General features: G+C 38.8%; 1 protein-coding gene across 1 annotated transcript in view; it reads left to right on the top strand.

Annotated features, from left to right (window-relative positions):
• Window positions 1–18,849, top strand: part of MOCOS (molybdenum cofactor sulfurase) — a 212,855-nt gene that overhangs the window by 66,644 nt on the left and 127,362 nt on the right. The window lies entirely within an intron of this gene.

Below are 18,849 nucleotides of genomic sequence, written 5' to 3'. Positions count from 1 at the left end.
AAAAGAAGCTTCTTTAGTGAACCTTTTCCTTTCTGTGTGTGATTTTTTGGTCAGTTACTCATGTTGTATTAATGCTGAATTCTTTTAAAAAATATTTTTTTCTTCATAGTTTCTGGCTGTGCCCATTTGTATACTCTCTTGCTCTCTGACATTGATTGCAGAGATGTTGCTAAGTTTCATGGTTTAAAAAATAGGTCTCCAGATAACTTTCACATAAAAATGTTTTATTTTCTTTATGGGTACTAAGTACCCCTTTAGCATCTTGTTGACTGCAAAACATTTCAGATTGTACTGCAGATGGAAGTCAGCTTTATGTAGTTATTTGAAAAGAGGAGATTTTTACACATCCTCTGTGTGATTTCTTGGGTGAATAATTTCAATAAAATTATCAGCTAAAGTACAATCAGTATTAAATATAGTCAGTTATTAATTGAAAGACAGTTGAATGTGACAAACTGTTACCAACATTAGTAGGTGCTATAGGCATGTTACTTAAGCCTAAATTTCAGACGTGCTACCAAATCAAGCATCCAAAAATCTTAATGTTTTATATGAATTTTGGATTGCATTCACACATTTAGGATACAAATGTTTACCATGCAACTCCCTTTCTTTGTGCTCTGATAGTGCATAAAGTACCTGATGCATACTGTGGTACTTGATGTGTTAGGTAGTGTCTGAGGAAGGTAGTCTCTTTCCTGAAAAATTTGTTATCTAGGTTTAAGAGCAGAAACTGCAGGTGGGTGCAGATGTTTAAGGGAGCATAGTAGACCCAGCAGACAGGAAAGATCAACATAAGAAGTAAGAGTGGTAACGCCCCACTTGTTGAAAGAAAATTTATCCTGGAGGGTAGTGGGGGTAGAAGGCAACAAGGGAGAATTGTAATTGAATATCCATAAATGGATATTCTGCTAGTGGATTCTTCCTACAAGCTTTTGCTAGAGCAGGAATGGGGCTGTTTGAAAATGCAAAAGTGGTGAGGTTTGTGGCACAGAGTGAAGAATCAAAACCTTGGCAGTGGAGAAAAAATTCCCTTTTTGTTTCAGTTGAGATGGGGAGAGATACTTGGGGACAGTGAGTTGGTCAAAGTGTCAAAAAGAGAAAGTGTTTCTTGCAGTAGAATTTGAACTAGCAAGGAATGGGAGAAGGGAATGATGTCAAGGGCAGAGAAGAGCATGTTAAAGGAAATTAATTGCATTAGATATTTTGTCCTCATGGACACATGGAAACAGGCATGCATTGGGACATTATAGCAGGTCGTGTAAGTGTAGTTTAGCTAAAGCTCTAAAGAATTCAAAGTGGTTAATTATTTATTAATTTCTCTTTGAAACACTTTATTGAAATTAATGTTAGAAATTAAATAATACTAATAATGTTTTTGGAACACATTACCTTAGAGAAAGGTATGAGAAGCCTTAGAGAAATAAATGTTTACACTTGTCAACATTTTCTTATCTAAGCAGTCTTTATTTGGCAAAAATTTCATGGAATTGCTAGCAAGAATGTCAGTTTGTAACATTTGCGATACCTCATTTAATTACGTAAATGTCTAAATGTTACCAACCGTACAGAGAAATGGCAAAGAGTTTAGCTTGTGTCAGGGCTTCTGCCTGTAGCTTTCCAAAAATAGCAAAGGATCAAAGTGCAGTGCACCTTGACTGCTGCACAAAACAGTGGTTGCAAAAGAGCAACAGGATATGCACAAGAACATTGCAGTGCTTGTCCTTTTCTAACCTGGGTTTCTGAGCATCAGATACCAAGTATTCTGCAAAAGCACAAAGGGAAAAGAGAGATCAAGGGGAGGAAAAAAAATCTTGTTACTCAGTATAATGGATAAAAATTCTTCTTGAGTTATTGTACAAAATATAAACCTTTTTAGCACCTATGTATCATGACTTAAAAGCTAATTTCTCTTTGGTTTCTCGTTCAGAGTAAAATAACAGTACCTCTGTTGATCGTAAAGGAATGCAACCTTGGGGCAGATGTATATTTTTTTCTTCCTTTGCAATATGGCTGAGCAATATCGGAGAATCACAAAAAGCTTAAGCCTCATGAGAACAATAAGGACAATAAAGTCACAAATGGTTTCCATATGTCCATATGAAGTCTTATGCACTGAATAAAGTAGATATCACAAGAATGTTAGACTTCTTCTTTCTCTTAAATCGACAGTCAATTAGCTTTGTCTGGGGAGCACGTAGCTCTGTTTCTTTGCATAGCTTTTAAGATCTTGTAAAATAGTTGTAAAGCTTTATAACTATTCTAAAGTAATTTTCTTTTTATTTACATGTTTTTTTTTTCCCTTGCTTAAAGGGGTATTTTTTGGTCTGTGCATATACACAGATGTGTATCTAAGCAAAACAAAATTTGTGTTTGATTTTGCTTTGTGCAGTCTGCCTGGTTGTGAAGTGTTTTTCAAAGCTGTGCTGTAAAGCTTGCCAATTCTGCAGCACACACAAGCTTTCAGAAGGCAATCAGAGCCATCCTGAAGCTCCTTGGGGAATTTAGCTTGTTCTGTCTGAATACAGCATCTCTCACAGTGGCATCCTGTGGGTGAGCAGAGCTTCTTGTGTAGTAACAGAATGCAAATAATTAAACAACAATGACTGTGTGTGTGTGTGTACTCCAAGTTCATGGTAAGAGGAAGTGAAATTCTGGGAGATGGTGTTGGGGATCTTTTTTTTTGAGCTCAGTCATCTTTTAATCTCACCATCACATGTTAGGTGAAGCATGAAGCCAATGGAAACAGTAACAGATTTGCTAATATTTGCACTGAAAGTGCAATAATATGAAAAATATCAATTGCAATATTTTGCTACTTATAAAATAATAATAACTATTATTATAATTATCTTATTACTTAGTATGTGCAGTTATTTTGATAAAAATTAACCCTGGCATTTACATATAAAGAAATGTATACGCACAGAGATCTTTGAGGACATCTGCACTGCAGTTTGATGGGATATTATAAACAAAACAGCATTCTTTATCTAGAATCTGTTTCTTGGAGAACTCCAGAAGACAACATTCATGTGAAAAAAGGATCAAAAAAGGCTATGCTAAAATCTATGATGAGTCTGCTCAACATCTCCTCTTCTGCCAGCCTACAAGCAGTAAGAGGGTAGAGTACTTTCATTTTGCTGCTTGACCCTGTGGTTAAACAAAAATAGTCAGTGTGGCTCAACATTGAGTAAAGAACTGTTGAATAGCCTATAAAATTGTTATGACATTTATGACTTTTGAATAATTTGTGGGGGTTGAAGAAGAAGGATGAATGTGAAAAATTTACTGTGTAATGTCTCCCTTCAAGAAGGTTCTTAGGTATGTGTGTAATTGCAGACAAATCGAAAACAATGGGTAAACACTGAGAGTTAAAGACATGCTTAAATACTCTCCTTACCGAGGCTTAAGCACCCAATAAACCTGCAGTGCACTTGTAGTACAGGTATGTCATGTCAACCCTCCCTTTCTAACTTTAGTGAAGTGTTATGGGTACATCTGCTGCTTCCAGTGAAAAATGGACAGGATTTGAAGTGATAGCTGTTGCTGCAGGAGTTTTCTGTAATAGCTGCCAAATGAGAGGGAGGAGGGGAAGACAGCAGCAGAGGAAGCAGTAACCTTCCTGGTTCAAGAAAAGAAACAAATCAATCAGTAGCTCTATGTAGGGAGTTGGAGAACCTGCCCAACATTTGTCAGGCAAAAACTGACATGCTGCAGCAGAATCTGCTTTATTGCCAACGATTGTGGCTGTTTTGCCTTCAGAAGTGTATTCCAAGAGCTTTTTGAAGTTCTTTATATGGTGCAAATGTGGTATATCAGTGGCACTGCACCCCTACATGTATGAAGCAGTAACTCAAGAGTCAATAAATATCAACAGAGCTTTATATCTTCCATATTCTTTTGTAATGATCTTGTTGCTGGATTACTACAAGCAATGTGACGTTGATACAAGCAGACCTCTAGCCAAAATGTGCAGTGAATACACTAGAGTACACTAGTAGTGGTTGTTTAGCAGGACTAAATGGCTGAGAGGGAGGTCTCAGAGTACAGAAATTGCCCAGTTCATGATAGTGTGCAGAAACACCTTTTTAACCTCAGAAGCTCCCTGGGAAGTTCAATACCCTGGAACAGGACTGTCCACCAAGTGTATCCCACTTTTCTGGTTTCTGCTGTTTTGTTGTAAAGGTAACTATTCATTTTGTCTAGTGGGAAAGACAAGGTGAACAAAAATACACCTGGGATCTTTTAGAATAGGGAATTTTGGGGGCACAGAGCAAGGGCTCTTAGCTTCCTGCCTCTAACTGTAGGAACCCAGCCAGAATGTATATTTCTATAGGGACAGTGGTATAAACAAAATGGTAAGACAGGTGAATGAATCACTGAGTGCTGATGCCCAGCTCTAACATTTTGCTGGTGAGCTTGATAGCAGATCTCTAATGAGCAGCAAAAGTTGAGCACCAGAAGTAAAGTGGCCAAATCTACTCTGAGCCATACAGACTTATAGAATCACAAAAGCAGTAAGGGTGGAAGAGACCTCCAAAATCATCAAGTCCAACCTTTGACTGAAAACCACCTTGTCAACTAAACCATAGCACTAAGTTGCATGTCCAGTCATTTCTTGAAAACTTCCAGGGACGGTGACTCCACCACTTCCCTGGGCAGCCTGTTCCAATGCTTAAGCATCTTTCAGTGAAGAAATTCTTCCTGATGTCCAGTTAGAACCTCCCCTGGCACAGCCTGAGGCCATTGCCTTTTTTCCTGTCACTGGTTGCCTGGGAGAAGAGACTGACCTGGCTACAACCTCCTTTCTGGTGGTTGTAGAGAACTGTAAGGTCACCCCTGAGCTTCCTTCACTCTAGCCTAAACAACCCCAACTCCCTCTGCCACTCTTCATGTGACTTACTCTCTAGACCCTTCATCAGCTCCCATGCCCTTTTCTAGATGTGTTCCAGCACCTCAGTGTCTTTGGCCCAGAACTGGACACAGGACTTGAGGTGTGGCCTCAGCAGTGCTGGGTACAGGGGGACGATCACTGCCCTTGTCTTGCTGGCCACACTGATTTTGATACAGGCCACATGCTATTTGCCTTCTTGGCCAACTGGGCACATGCTGACTCGTGTTCAGCCACTGTCGACCAGCACCCCGAAGTTCTTTTCAACTGGGCAGTTTTCCAGCCACTCTGTCCCCAGCCCATAGCACTGAACAGGGCTTTTGTGACTGAAGTGCAGGACCTGGCACTTCACTTTGCTGAACCTCATACCATTGTCCCCAGCCCATTGACCCAACCTGTCCAAATATGGGCAATGCCAAACGTACCATAAGGATCACTGGCTTAGCAAACATCTGCATGTCTTGAATAAAAGCCTGACTGATAGCTGCCCAATCTCAACAGAGCAAGGTTTTGCATAATAATTTGATCAAATTTGCTTTCTTGAAGTTTTTGTGCAACAGGCTGTAACTATACCTTTATTTTTATATAACTCTGAAAATATTGGTACATAGAGGAATGTCAGAGTTTCAAAACAATCAAACTGTAAGTTTGAAAATATCGATGCAAGTCTTACCCTTTTCTTTGTTGAAAAAATTATGCATAATGAAAAAGAGTGCAATAGAACTATAATGTGAATAAGCAGCAACACATGAAGTATCTTGTACCCTTCACATTTAATTGTCCTCGAATCACAAGCAAAGTACATTTGGAATGAGCCCTTCTGCTTTTTATAGCAGACAACTTACTGTTTCTGACTTCTTCTGCTAATACTCATAGGTAACTTACTTTGATGGCATCTCTTGACAATTCATGCATCTACCTTTGTTTTAGGGACATGCAGTTTTGAGTTGCAGCCAGATGGTCTAGACAGATGATTAAAAAGTGTGAAATGATACACCAGAGCACTTACCTCCTGGTGCTCTGTCATATTGAACAAACGCTTAATGAAATCTGAAGTGTAATAGCTAAAAATATATACTGCAGTACAATGGACTTTCACATATCCTTCTGGGATTTAATTGTCTTTAAGTATGGCTTCTGATAAAAGGTTGCCTTTTGATACTATTTCTGAGCAAATTCCTAGTGAGCTGATGACCATGAGCTGGACAAAGAACATAATTATTTATTCTGTATTGGGAATTTCATATCACTTATTCTGGAAATTGTCCATAAAAATAAGACTGTTCTTCAGCATGGTTTATTATTCACCACATAATTTGCTGACAACCTTGTTGAAGGCAGTGTTTGCCAGAAATTAATTTTGAGGTCTTTTAATTCAAAATTTGAACCTTTTAATGAGATACAGCCTGTGTGTTAAGCTTCTGCCTTTGGCCTTTAGAACATAGCTCTTAGAATCAGATTTCTAGTGTACAATTACAAGTTCATTATTTACCTTCCTAGAACATTCTGTAATCGTTTACGCTTGTTGTGCATTTGCTGGAATGTTTGCAGAAAGCAATGTACAAAGGGCACAGACATGCACACCATGAATGTCCTTAGAACTTTAAATAAATATTCATCAAATACATTCACTTTTCATTCTGTTCCTCATGATATTAGATGTTGCCAAAGCTACTATCAAAGCATCAAAGGTGTGATAAATCTTCCAAAATGGTATTGAAATTATGATAGGTAGAGTTTAAAAGTGCAGACCAGAAAGAGAGAAGATTTTAACAGAAAAACTCAGTAAACAACTTGGAATTTTGTTATCCTGCTTCATGCATATGAAGTGTTACTTGATCCTGTTGGAATTTGAGCTGAGGGTTCTGAAGAACAGCTTTAGGAGATCTCTAAAACTCTGATCAGGTCTTACTGCTCACATCCCCTCTGGTTTGTATTTGAGAAGAGATCACTTTCACAAAAACTAACTTACTGTAATGTGGTGGTGCAGGGTAACACAGAGGCTGTTGCAATTTCTAGTTGTTGTGGATTGTATTTTTTCCAGCCATTAATAAAGCTTTCCAACTTCGGTGAATTTATAGGATGCCTATACTCCCTAACACAAGAGGGTTATAGGTTAAATCTATGTCTAGCGAAAGATTTATTCACTTAATTACATTTTTCCCAAAAGAGTTCCATCACTATATGAGATAATACATGAATGTACCCAGGCTTTTGTTTTAGCTTTGGATCCCAGCAGCAATAATTCTAAACCATACTTTACCTTGAAATGTTATCAAGGGTAGAGGGGTTCCTTTTATGCAGCTGTGAGCATGTAACACCACATGTGGCCCTACACATGCATACATTGACAGGAATTGCATCAGTGTTGTCACAACCATTAGTTCTGCTAAAATGACCACACATTTAGCATGAAAATGAGACTAATTAACCCCTTCCCTGAACAACAACAAAACTAGGAAATCATGTAGTGAGGAACAAATCTTTTGTCAGTGCATGAACATGGACAGTACTGTGAAAATTATCCAAGTTTGAATGAAGCAATTTCAGTGTATCTGCATGTATTCAAGAAGAATGGGTATACCTGCTTTTCTAGCTCAACACATGGTGTCAACACAAGTGGTGAGAGTGCAGATTTCAGTTGTCAGCTGCAACATGTTACTTTACTTTGGGGTTTTTTTTAAGGTCATCGATACCTGGAATAGGAAAGATAAATTTTTTCAAATGTTCTGAACTGTTAATCATCCCATTTAAAATAGCATTTAAAAGAAATCAAACAACCTGAGTTGCTGGGTTCTTTCTGCTTTTGTTCTGTAAAGACACTTGAGCTTAAAAAGTCAACTTAATCACTATTTTGAAGGTGTGATCCTCTTGTGGCTCTTTTCCCGCAAGATGCTGAGTATTTTGTTTCAGCTCAGCATGGTGTGTTGTCTTGTACATGGCAATATCCTATGCACATGAGTAGTCTTCTACTCATTTTGAGAATCTTTCCCTGGCCTGTTTGGTTTGTTTGTTTGTTTTTGCTTGTTTGGTTCGGTTTTATTTGGTTTTTGGTTTTTTTGTGGGTTTTTTGTTTGGTTTTTTTTTGTTTGTTTGGTTGGTTGGTTGGTTTTGTTGTTGTTGTTGGGTTTGTTTTTTTTTTTTTTTTTTTGTGGCTTTGCTATGCAAGGTGGCACATTTGGAATGCCATAAATAGGTTCCTAAGTATTACTCCTTCTTGTAATTTACTCTGCTGAGGTTCAGTGATGAATTTGCTTTCAGAATGTTTCCCAGAATATAGTCAACATAGATGTGTATTTCCATATATGAATCAACCATCTCATATCTGGATTTCCTGGCCTCCTGAGTCAGGTTTCTACTTCCTAGAGGCTAGATAGTGACAAAAAGAGAAATTCAGGGCAGCCACTACATTTTCTGACTCGGATTTTCTGCTTAGAAGCTCTACAATATGAGATTGAAATGTAGAAGGATTATATGAAATTGTGGCTGTTTGTACATGTTTTTAGTCACTTCTTATTTCTTGAGGTTTTGAAAAATTAAGGGTTATGTAATATACATCTTCTGGCGTGAATTTTCCAATCAGTAGTGTCTTAAATTTATATCAGGATTAGCTAATGGGCCATTTGAAACAACATTAGTTTCAGTTTATAATTGTCATGCCCATTTTGGTTTGAACAGAATGATCCTCAGAAAAGATGGCAAGGATTACAGCAAGTCACAAAATACTTCTCTTAGCTCTCTCTCACATATACAGCATCTGGTTCCTGAGTTTTATTCATATTTTGTCTTCAATTATAAAGCAGTGGCTTTTATATGGATGTTTTATGATCCTATAGGTTTTAGGTTTCCTGTTAGCTGCTTTTATTTTATGATTCTAAAAATGTCGCTTGTGAGCTCCTTAAAATGCTTTTATTGTTCCTTTTTCCCTAATGTTGTAGATTGCCACCAGCTTTGTTGTAAGGCTATCCCTCAACAGCCATTTATGCCTTGTTGCATCCATCATGTGTCAAACAGTTTCTCTGTCAACTGTCAGGAGCACTGGAAGCTCAATTGTCAGGATTTAAAGTGAATGAAGAGAGCCTTGACAGGCAGAAATGATGTTTCCCATATGAAAAAACATCCATTCATAGTTTTGGGAATTCTTGGGTCTGTCTGAGCCAACACAAGGATGTGGGAACAGCATGCAGCAAACAAGTAGAAAAATCTTTCACTCTTGAGTATTTCTGTAATTATGATCACCAAGATGGTTTCACTAAGAATTTGTGATACTGTGTTATTTCTAACTCACTTTCTAACCCTTGATGAAATAAGGCCTGTATATTTGTGAGCATTTACCATAGTCCCTGTCACCATAGTAACTGAGACCCAGATTCACAAAATCATGTAATTCCCTCTTAAGCACCTGAGTACCTCCAAAGTTCTGGGCCACATTTTTCAAGTAAATGTGAACTCACTGTACAGGCCCTTTATGAATTGCAAAAAATTATCCTTTTTTCATAATTCTTTTTTTCTTTTGAGCAAGAAAGCTCTGGCAGGGGGTCTGATGATTTTTTGTAGTCAGTCCATCAATCATACTGTGACAATACATTGTAGAGGTGGTTCCAAGACTTCATACTGGAAACAATCAGTTTCTGAGCTTCTAGATATTTGGAATCAGAGTACTTCATCACCACTATGGGTACATTTTATGTAGTTGACTCATTTTGACATGAAAGCATTTTGGTTTTGTTTCCTTTCACCTTGTGTTTTGCAATTACTCCAGAGAAACATATTAATATTAAAGAATTTGCAATGCATGTGTGATCACTGATCTGATCATACTTTATTTGTAGTTGATATGTTTCAAGATTAGGATCAAGGCCTTGTTTCAGAGCAGGAATTGGAGTAGAAACCATCAGATGGACCTCAGCATTGGGAAGATGTCTTCCAAGTGGCTCATTCTACCGGGGAGGTAGGCAGCTATATTCTTTGCAGGCTCAAGCGTATCCATTTTCTGATAACCACAGGTCAGAGTGATTGACTCCTCAACCTTCTGAAGGAAGATGGTAGAAGAAGATTGTTAGCCATGTGGAAGTGTTTGGGACCTGCACACCTTGTCAGAAGTGTTGTGCTTAGATCCCTGGCACTCAGGATGGCTGAGGGATGGACTTGCTTGAAACAGGTGTAGAGAAACTATGGTACCTGGGCTTGTCTACACACCTGCTCTCCTCCTGCTTTCAAACCTACCTTAGTCCCAGGCAATACCAGCCCAAAAAGACTAAATAAGTAATGGCAGACTCAGTGAGCATATGCCTGTGCTTGACTCAGACACCACAGAATAAGCCTAACTGTTGCTGGAAAGTGTGAGAGCTGCTGGGTTATGCTTTTTCAGCTATGCTTTGTTACTCATGCCTTACAGTTTAAAGTATCAGGCAACGTGCAAGTAAGTCAAGCTTACTTGATAGCAAATCCACTTTGTAAACAAGTTATGGACTCGTCACATGTCCATTCTCTGGCACCTACAGGGAAAAGAGATTTGCCAGTGTCAGAGTATCTGGGGTATGTGACACACTTTCAGGAAAAAAAATTGCTGTAGTTTTTTAAATGGCTACAGAACTACTACAAAGGAAAAAAACAAACCACCATGGCTGAAGAGATCACAGAAGTACACAGTTTAAAGGCCAAATCTGATCTGGAAACAAATTCCACTAAATGAAAGTTAAACAAATAATAATGTTTAAAAAAGACTGGAAATAATGTTATGTTATTTAAGGGGAAAAAAAGGCTAGCTTGTAAAGGCTAGTTTTTTTAGCACCATAAAGAATAATTTCTTATCTGATGTTACTTAAAAGGTTAGCCTCTGTAAAAATTTGAGAGTGTGGAACCATCAGAACACCTAAGTGAGATTTTTTTTTTTTTCTGAAACAACCTTTACAAATTTATATTTGTTATGCTGCTGAAAATAGCAAAGTATTATGCTCCAGTTTCCAAGAATCAGAAAAGAAAATGTGCAGTAACTTCTGACCAGTTACCAGCAAATATCTCTGTGGCAAGTAGGCAGGCCTCATGGCAGTGATGCTTGCTGGCATTAGCAGCATTAATTCGACACTGCAACACTGAGTCTCCCAGCAGGAGCTCAGAACACGTGGAAAGGTCAGAGATCAGAACTTACTAAGTAAGATTGGGAAGAGGGATGCTTGCACTCCAAAGATGCTGAGGTTAAGCTGGGTGAGCATAGCTGTGTATGGTGCACAAGGCATTTGGGTGCCTTTGGCAGGCAGTGGAAGGATTTGGAAATGTCCAGGGTGAGACATAGTAGCCTAAATCAGACCTCTGTCTTAGGTCAGATGAGCTTCTTGTTGCAGAGCCTGTGGTCTTTCGGTGGCTCTAAAGAGGGATTTGCTCTGGTGTCCCCAGTGTAGATGTCTTACAGTGATACAAATTTCCATATGCACACCCTTTAATTTGTTCCTGTAGCCTGTGAATAGGATATTGCACATATTCATGGTAGAAATGCACTTCTGGCTGGTATTGTGCTGTCTTGAATGTTCAACATTGAAGCAAATCTTGTTGTGTTCGTGTCTGTTCAGGGGATGCCTAAATATAAAACTAATGGTCTGTGCTAGGTAAGAGGAAAATACAGTGACTTTAGGTGTTTGGTGTAACTTATGAGGAAAATACTGTATTGAAAACATCTCGTGGTGGAGTTGCCTAGACACCAGCTGAGGTGATATGCTAGTCCATGCACAAAACCTTCCTGTGTTTAACTTTGCTTCTTCCTAGTGACTCCTAAGATTTGCTGCAGAAATAGCTTGAATTCTAAGACATGAATGATTTAAAAATTGATTCATTTTAATTTGTATTTTTTCAGTTGGTCAATTAGTTTGTGCAAATACAGTTTGAAATGTTTTTTCATGACCTGTTTGATATTTGTGGCTAGTCCTCCTTAAATGATTGCCTAAATTATGGGTTATTTTTTGCATTTCTTTCTTGGTTACTTGAATACCAGGTGGTGCATTTTCCTTTAAAGAACCTATGGTTAAATTTTCAGAGTAATTTGTGTTGTAATTAATGAAAAAACTAGTTTTTCATGGGTGTTTTTACAATTTTTTGGCACTTGTTCAAGTACTAAAATAAACAGATCTGGCTGGTCTTACTCAGAAAAAATATCCACAAAGTGGTTTTAAAATCATGTAGCTATTGATCTTCCCTCTCTACACAGAAAAATAACAGTTAATTTCAAAGAAAGCAGTTACCCAAGGATTTCTGCCACATTTAGAAAGTTACAGGCATTAGAGATTTCTGTCAGTGAGAGAAGATACAGTTGTGTGTTAGAACAAACTGTACCAATAGGGCACTTGCAGCACAGGATTTTGTGGATTTTATGAGTCATTCTGACTGTTTTGCTCTTTTGATTACATGCAGAGCCATAATACCACCCTTATTTGTAGTTTGCTCTGCCAGGATGCCAGGTGTGACACTGAACACTTTGTGGATGTGCACTTTGAAATGAGTAATGAGGGTCAACACCTCTCAGTCAGGGTGTGTGCTTCTCATAGGCTTTGTTCATCAAAGCATCTTTTCCTGCAGGAAGATGTTTTGTGGCCACTAAAGAGCCCCTGTTATTCTAAAACTGTTATGTGAGGGGAGCGCCACGCATTCTGCTGAGCTGCCAGCTTGGCGCAGCTGGAGAGGGGATTTGTTGGGTGAGGACTGACTATGACCCTTTGTAAGCAAACGGGTATTTCCACAGTGTGTCTCCAGTGAACTGGACAGGGGAATAAGTGTAAGGGATTATAATGCTTCAGTTCAGATGGCTGAGTGTGAATGCCTGTTGCATCCTGGGCTGCATTCAGATTAAGGGTTTTATAATGTTAGTTAGCCAGATCTGTGTATCCCCATATTCCCCCCGCGATGGTTGGCTCCAGGTCACTCACCATTGGAGCTTCCCCACATCAGTCTTGTAACCACCCCCTGTTCATTCCTGAAACTTCCGTGTCAGTTACCCCATCCCTGTATCCCTGTTTGCCCCAGAACCCTGTACACACCCTGTCGTGTTCCCATTGGTTGCCATAGTCCACGTCACCCGCACATTGCCTGTCCCCATTGGGCAGGACGGCTTCCACCCGAGTCTGCCCAGCCCTATAAAACCCCATGTGCCCCCGGTCCCGTCGCCATTCTGTCCATGCGGCGCTAGGGAGCGGTCACTGCTCTCCATCGCAGCACCATGCGACAATAAACCTTCTCCAGCCAACCTCAAGGACAAGGTGTGCCTCCTTCACCTCTTTACCTCATCCCAGTGCCGGTTACAGAGCACGGCCAGCCAGAGCGCCCGGACCACGCGGCACCCCGGTCCGGCTGAGAAGCAGCGCTTTTAGCCGGGCTCCCCAGAGCTGCCCGGGACTGGGGGAAAGAACGCAAAGCCACAAATGCCTACAGAAAGAAATGCTTTCCAATAGAAGGGGGGGATTTTTCCATCAGCTGTCCAAGTGGAACTTATGAGGTGCATTCCATTTTTTTTGTCTCCAGAGAGCAAATAAACAACAGTCATGTTAATGCGTAAGATTGTAATCACTCTTCTGCAAGCAGTAATGAGAAGAAACTTGGTTCAGAATGAGTGCCTTTCAAGTAAAATGGTCAGAAAAGAAGTTTATGTGTATGTAACTACTGAGGATAAACAAGGCAGCTAGCAGTTAGCATGTGCCCTGAAAAATTTAAATTGATGCACTGTCAGTATGAGAAAGGAAACTGAAACAGAAAAGGGGACTGACTGAGGAAACTTTGAGAGAGAACTGTAAAAGATTGCTTATCCCACTGCTCTTTCTCATGCTGGTATTAATCCATGGGCAAACCCTTCAATTTGGTGGATTTCCACTGGATTAGCTGCCCAGGTTGCAGATGATATGGTGTAGATTTCTGATGAAAACATTGCTGTAAGAAAAAATAAACAAACAAACCAAACAAAAGTCCCTAAACCTAAACCTTTACAGGGCTTTTTTCCATTAAGTTGTGTTTTGCTGAAGGGAGACAGGTTAGTTAATTTTTTTCTTTCCTGAATAAATTTGATTCTTTAAAGCATTTATAGGTGTTAGTTTGCTTTTATTTGTATTTGGAATTGACAATAAGAATATAACTCGGTGCTGTGACATACTGAATTTAGATCTTGTCTGTATGAAATAAGATATAAAATATTTCCTACCCGGAAAGCCTATCTTTTTAATTTGTAAACTGGAACATTCCCTTCATGGATGTAGATGTAAGCTGTCACTTCTGTGATCAACAGAAATTACAGAAAATTTGGGCTGTATGTTAAGAAGTATATCCTTTTCTGTTGTATCCTTCTGTGCTGGCCTGAATGAGGACAGCCACATCTTTTTTTTTTTTTTTCCTCTGTATATGTAGAGAGAAAAACATCTACAGAACTGCTGCTGCACATGAAGTTAAGCCTGAGAGAAGGGGTGAGCCCTGCCCTGTAACAGGCACAGCAGTTTACAAGGCCTTAGGAACTCTCACTAAAGCTGGTGGGAGTTTTTCCATTGACTACTTTGCTAGCTGCATCTGACTCTTGATTAATAAATGGGGAATGTAGCATGACTCTGAAAAAATGCTAAAGTAAACAAAATTTTAGATGTAAATGTGCAGCTGAAAAGTTTCCTTTATGAAGTGCTACCTAAACTTGATTAGGAAACTATGCTTCTGTCTTTCAGTCTAAATCTCCTTTAAAATGGCCATATGTAAATTTTTATAAGGGTTTTTTTAATATAGATCAGCTACTGACTAGAGAATCATTGTACTCATATTTATGAAAACCCATACAATCTAAATAAAATTGTGAATACAAATACAAAGCATATAAACCACAAACTCCCTGACCATATTTTGATATTGCCAACTAGAGATAGAAATGTTTTCATCAATTGGAATTAAAATATGGAGGGAAGAAAATCTAACAATATAAGTTGCTTTTCAGCTTTTTGCAGCTATTTTCAAAAGGTAGATTTGAATAGAAAGAAATTGATGTAAAACATATTTTAGAATTATTTTAAGCCTAGCAGCATGGAAGAAAAGCCATGTCAATCAGCTGAATTTTGGGAGGGGGTAATGGAAATGATGTAGCATGGGAATAAGTTTCTTTGCTACTGACCTGCTGGGAGCTACAAAGAGCTGATGGCAAGGAGGAACTTGGGGCTTCTTGCATGAGGGAAGGGCAGCCAGGCAGCAGCTTTGGAGAACATCTCTCTTGTCTAACTTTGGGTCTCACTGTGTCCATAAAGTAGCTGAAAAAAACAGTATCGTTTACCTTCTGCAGAGCTGCCAGTGGCACTATGGAATGATAATTCTAATTAAACTATTAGTTTGGGCTTTTGGGATAGATAAATAAGATAATACCAATATGCCATCTAAATATATGACTTGATTATAAAGTTTCGTGGCAATTTTTAAAAATGATTAAACACCAGCCAACAGAGAGGTCTCAGAATACAAACACACACAGGGAAGTGTGGTCAAGTTGAGGGCATTTGCAGTGCCTTGTCTCTGAACGGGTGTCATGATCTGCACTCCTGGTGACGTTGACAGGACAAGGAGAAGAGGTGGCTGCTCGTGGTGGGCTTTCATTATCCTGCAAAGATGGAGCTTGCAGCCTCCTCCCTCATCTTGCCAGCCTGGCAGTGAGGGACTGGTTCCTTAGCCTTTTGCCATCTTGCAACTGATGGCACAGTGGTATCCATAGGTTTCATGACACAATTACACTCTTAGTCGTTTCCTCCAAAGAGTCCTTTGAAAAATGGGAATATGTAATACTATAAAATGCTACTGCTCTTTGCAGCTGTCAGCTGTAGTAGATCAAGTTATCAGTTTTCTACTACAAGTCTTTAGTCCTGCTGCCAACGGCGACCTTATATATGGCTATAAATCTTTCTGGAGTGTAATAAAGGTGTACTGTGTTTCACTGTAATGGGGAACGTCTTGCACAAAGACAGGCAGCATTAAGAATTTTCTGTGTAATAGCCAGTGCTCCCCAATATCCATGTCAAAATAGAGGATGGAGGGCTGTGGGCTGCAGAAGTCATTGAGACGTATTGCAGTTTTCTATCCCTGAGTACTTGGGTTTTATCATGGCAGTGCTTCTCTAGTTCAAGAGTTTGTGATATTCATTATATAAACCTTATTCTGAGGTTCTTGCAGCTTTTCTGGTCTGCATGTCAGAAGTCATTCTGGGGAAGAAAATTCCCTGAACTCGTTGCTATTGCTTTATTTATTTATTTTTCTTTTCAAGGTTAGAAATAGTTAAATCAAAATGTAAGTCTGACCTGAAAAATTCCACCTCTTTTGCAAGTACTGGTGTCATAGCAATTTTATAAGGCATTTGGAGACTCAAAATTCAATAGGTAGCTAATTTGACTCACAAAAGAATCTATTTCCTATCTAAGTAAATTAGAAATATAAGTTGATGGTTTCTCTAGCTCTAGGAACTGAAATAGCTTTAAAAAAAGGCCTTTAATTTATTTGGAGACTTCTGAAAATTAACCTTAAATCTTGACTTTTTTCATGTGAAAGTCAATTTTTGGTACTGAACTGAATGGATAATACATCAGTGTTGTGTCAGAGATTTTATTTCAGAACTGTTCTGCTATTTCTGAATTTGAATGAATTAAAACTAAATATAGTTAAAATACCAATGAGCTTTGTCTCACTCATTTATAAATTAAACATAGAGCTGTCACTATTTGTGAGCCTAAACAATCCAAAATAGTATTTATTGTTTTGTAGAATTCTGAAAACGTTTAATAAAAGTACTCACTGGCTCTGATATTCCTGGTTGGATGACAGCATCCTGTTATTAAATCCCATTCCACCATTTTTGCATTCCAGCTATAGTCATTTATAGTCTTTTGGTCAGATTAAGTACTGTGCTAAGCAAGTACCATTCCAATTGAGAGCTCCAGGTGCTATTCTTATGCAAAATTTCGCTTTTTACCCAGTGTGTCTCACCTTGCATTGAGCCTGTGTGGCACAAAGAGGTTAAGTGGAGAGGAGAACAGAGAAATTATTGAGAGTAAAAGAGGAGCAGACTTGATAATAGCCTTCAGCTTGCTTTTTGTTGTTGCCCTTGTCAGCTGACTCTTATGCAAAGATGTTACATATTAAGAATTTGCTCCTATCACCAAGTTTTTTAGCTCAAAATGTATTCTGTGTGTACACATACATGTGAATACATAACTTGTCCTACAGCTCACAGAGGTAAAAATGGACCAAGTTGGATACTTTGTTGTTGTTGATTTTCTTGGAATTGCACAACCTTTTTGCAATTTTGTTTATATCAGTGTGATGATTCCAAAATCTATCCTATATGACTGTAGAGCGTACAAAAATAAGCCACATCAGATAATACATAAAAAATTATGCCCATAACCACAAAGACCCAACCTCCTTTCTAATCCACTTTCCACCATTCCTTTCCCCTAGAAACAGAGGTGTAATGCTTTCCTTCTATGTCCCTGAAGATGAAATTGGGACTCTTGCTTTTTCTGCTTTCCGCCTTTTCTGTATCTAGGTAAATGCAAGGAAAGAAGAATAAAGGCAGAATGATATCAGGACTGAAATTCTGAGCATGGTTCTGAGTGTTAGCCCTGGAGCTAGCTGGGTTAAGGGTTTCAGTTCCTTCACTCAGGTGTCCTATATGACATACATGTGCTCCAGGCTGCAAAGCAGGTGGTGGAGGGAAAGGCTGCACGGCTCTGTGCAGGGGGAAAGGGGGAGTGATTCAGTGACCAGAGAGAGCAGGTCACAGCCATGAATGAGGCAGGCTGGCAGCTCAATACCCAATACAAAAACATCTGTGATTGTTCCTGTCTTCAGCCCTAACAGGGTTTCTAAACTCTAATGGAAAATTTCGTTTCTATGAAGACAGTCTTCAAAAATTATGTCCAGGGCTGTGAATGCTTGCAGCAACTATCCCCTGGCAAGTCTGTTTCAGAAAGATTCTTACTAATTTTCTCGAATAGTTTCTTGGAATTTTTAAAGCCTAACTCCAAGACCTGCTTTTTCATAAGGGTTGCAGTTTTTTCTTCCTTTCCAGAAGACAAAAAAATACCTACCATTTGCATCAGTTTTCAAAAATTTAAGTTCTGAAGAAAGTCAAGTCTCATTTGGGCCTATGAATCCATGTGTTGGATCCTGTACTTCCCAGTACCATAAGAGTTTTCATCAACTGAGAAAAGTATTCATAATATCATTTCAGTGGGCCTTTTTAGGGTAGTTTTTTAGTGCAAATCATCAAGGCTATTGCCATTGTTTCTTTTCCAGTGTTTAATATTTGACTGCTGCACCCACTACCCAGCTCTAAAATCCTTTGCCTGTAGCATTTGTGTTCCAAACTGGATGAATTAAATTTTAAGGAATTTCACCATTATCTTATGTTTCAGGATTTTTAACTTGAATTTGTCACATAATCTTTTGTGCCTCAATCTTAATTTTCTGCCTCTTCTAGCAAGGGAATATCCTCTTGTATAAAACAGCAAACTTTTAATGACGCACATTGGAAACCAGAGTTCATAGACTTTAAATGCTGATATTTATCTTGGAATTCCACAGATCAGAAAGCCAACTGCTTGGAGAGCATTTCTGAGCAGTAACATGTATGCTCTGGTTCAATTTTCTTTGCTCTGCTTTAATCACTGAAGCTGATGTCTCTCAGATGTTTGTTCCATTTTCTGTTTATATTAGTTTTATAAAGTTAATTCAGAGGAAGTCCCTCAGGTGAAAAAGGTAAGAAAGGTGACTGAATTGAAGCTGTTCCTCAACCTCTGAAAGGACTCATCTTGCACACTGCAAAACTGTAGTAGATGCACAACCTAGCATGGGTACCACAAGCTGTGTTAGATGGTGTTCACAAAAGGTACTTTAGAGCCAACAAGGTGCTGTCAAGACATCAAAGAATTTGTAGCACAGACATGCCTCCAGAGACCAGTTTA

This window comes from Vidua chalybeata, chromosome 1 (assembly GCF_026979565.1).
Source record: "Vidua chalybeata isolate OUT-0048 chromosome 1, bVidCha1 merged haplotype, whole genome shotgun sequence".
In the NCBI taxonomy this organism is placed as follows: domain Eukaryota; kingdom Metazoa; phylum Chordata; class Aves; order Passeriformes; family Viduidae; genus Vidua; species Vidua chalybeata.
The sequence above is the reverse complement of the archived record's forward strand: the minus strand, read 5'-3'. Positions and strand labels throughout refer to the sequence as shown.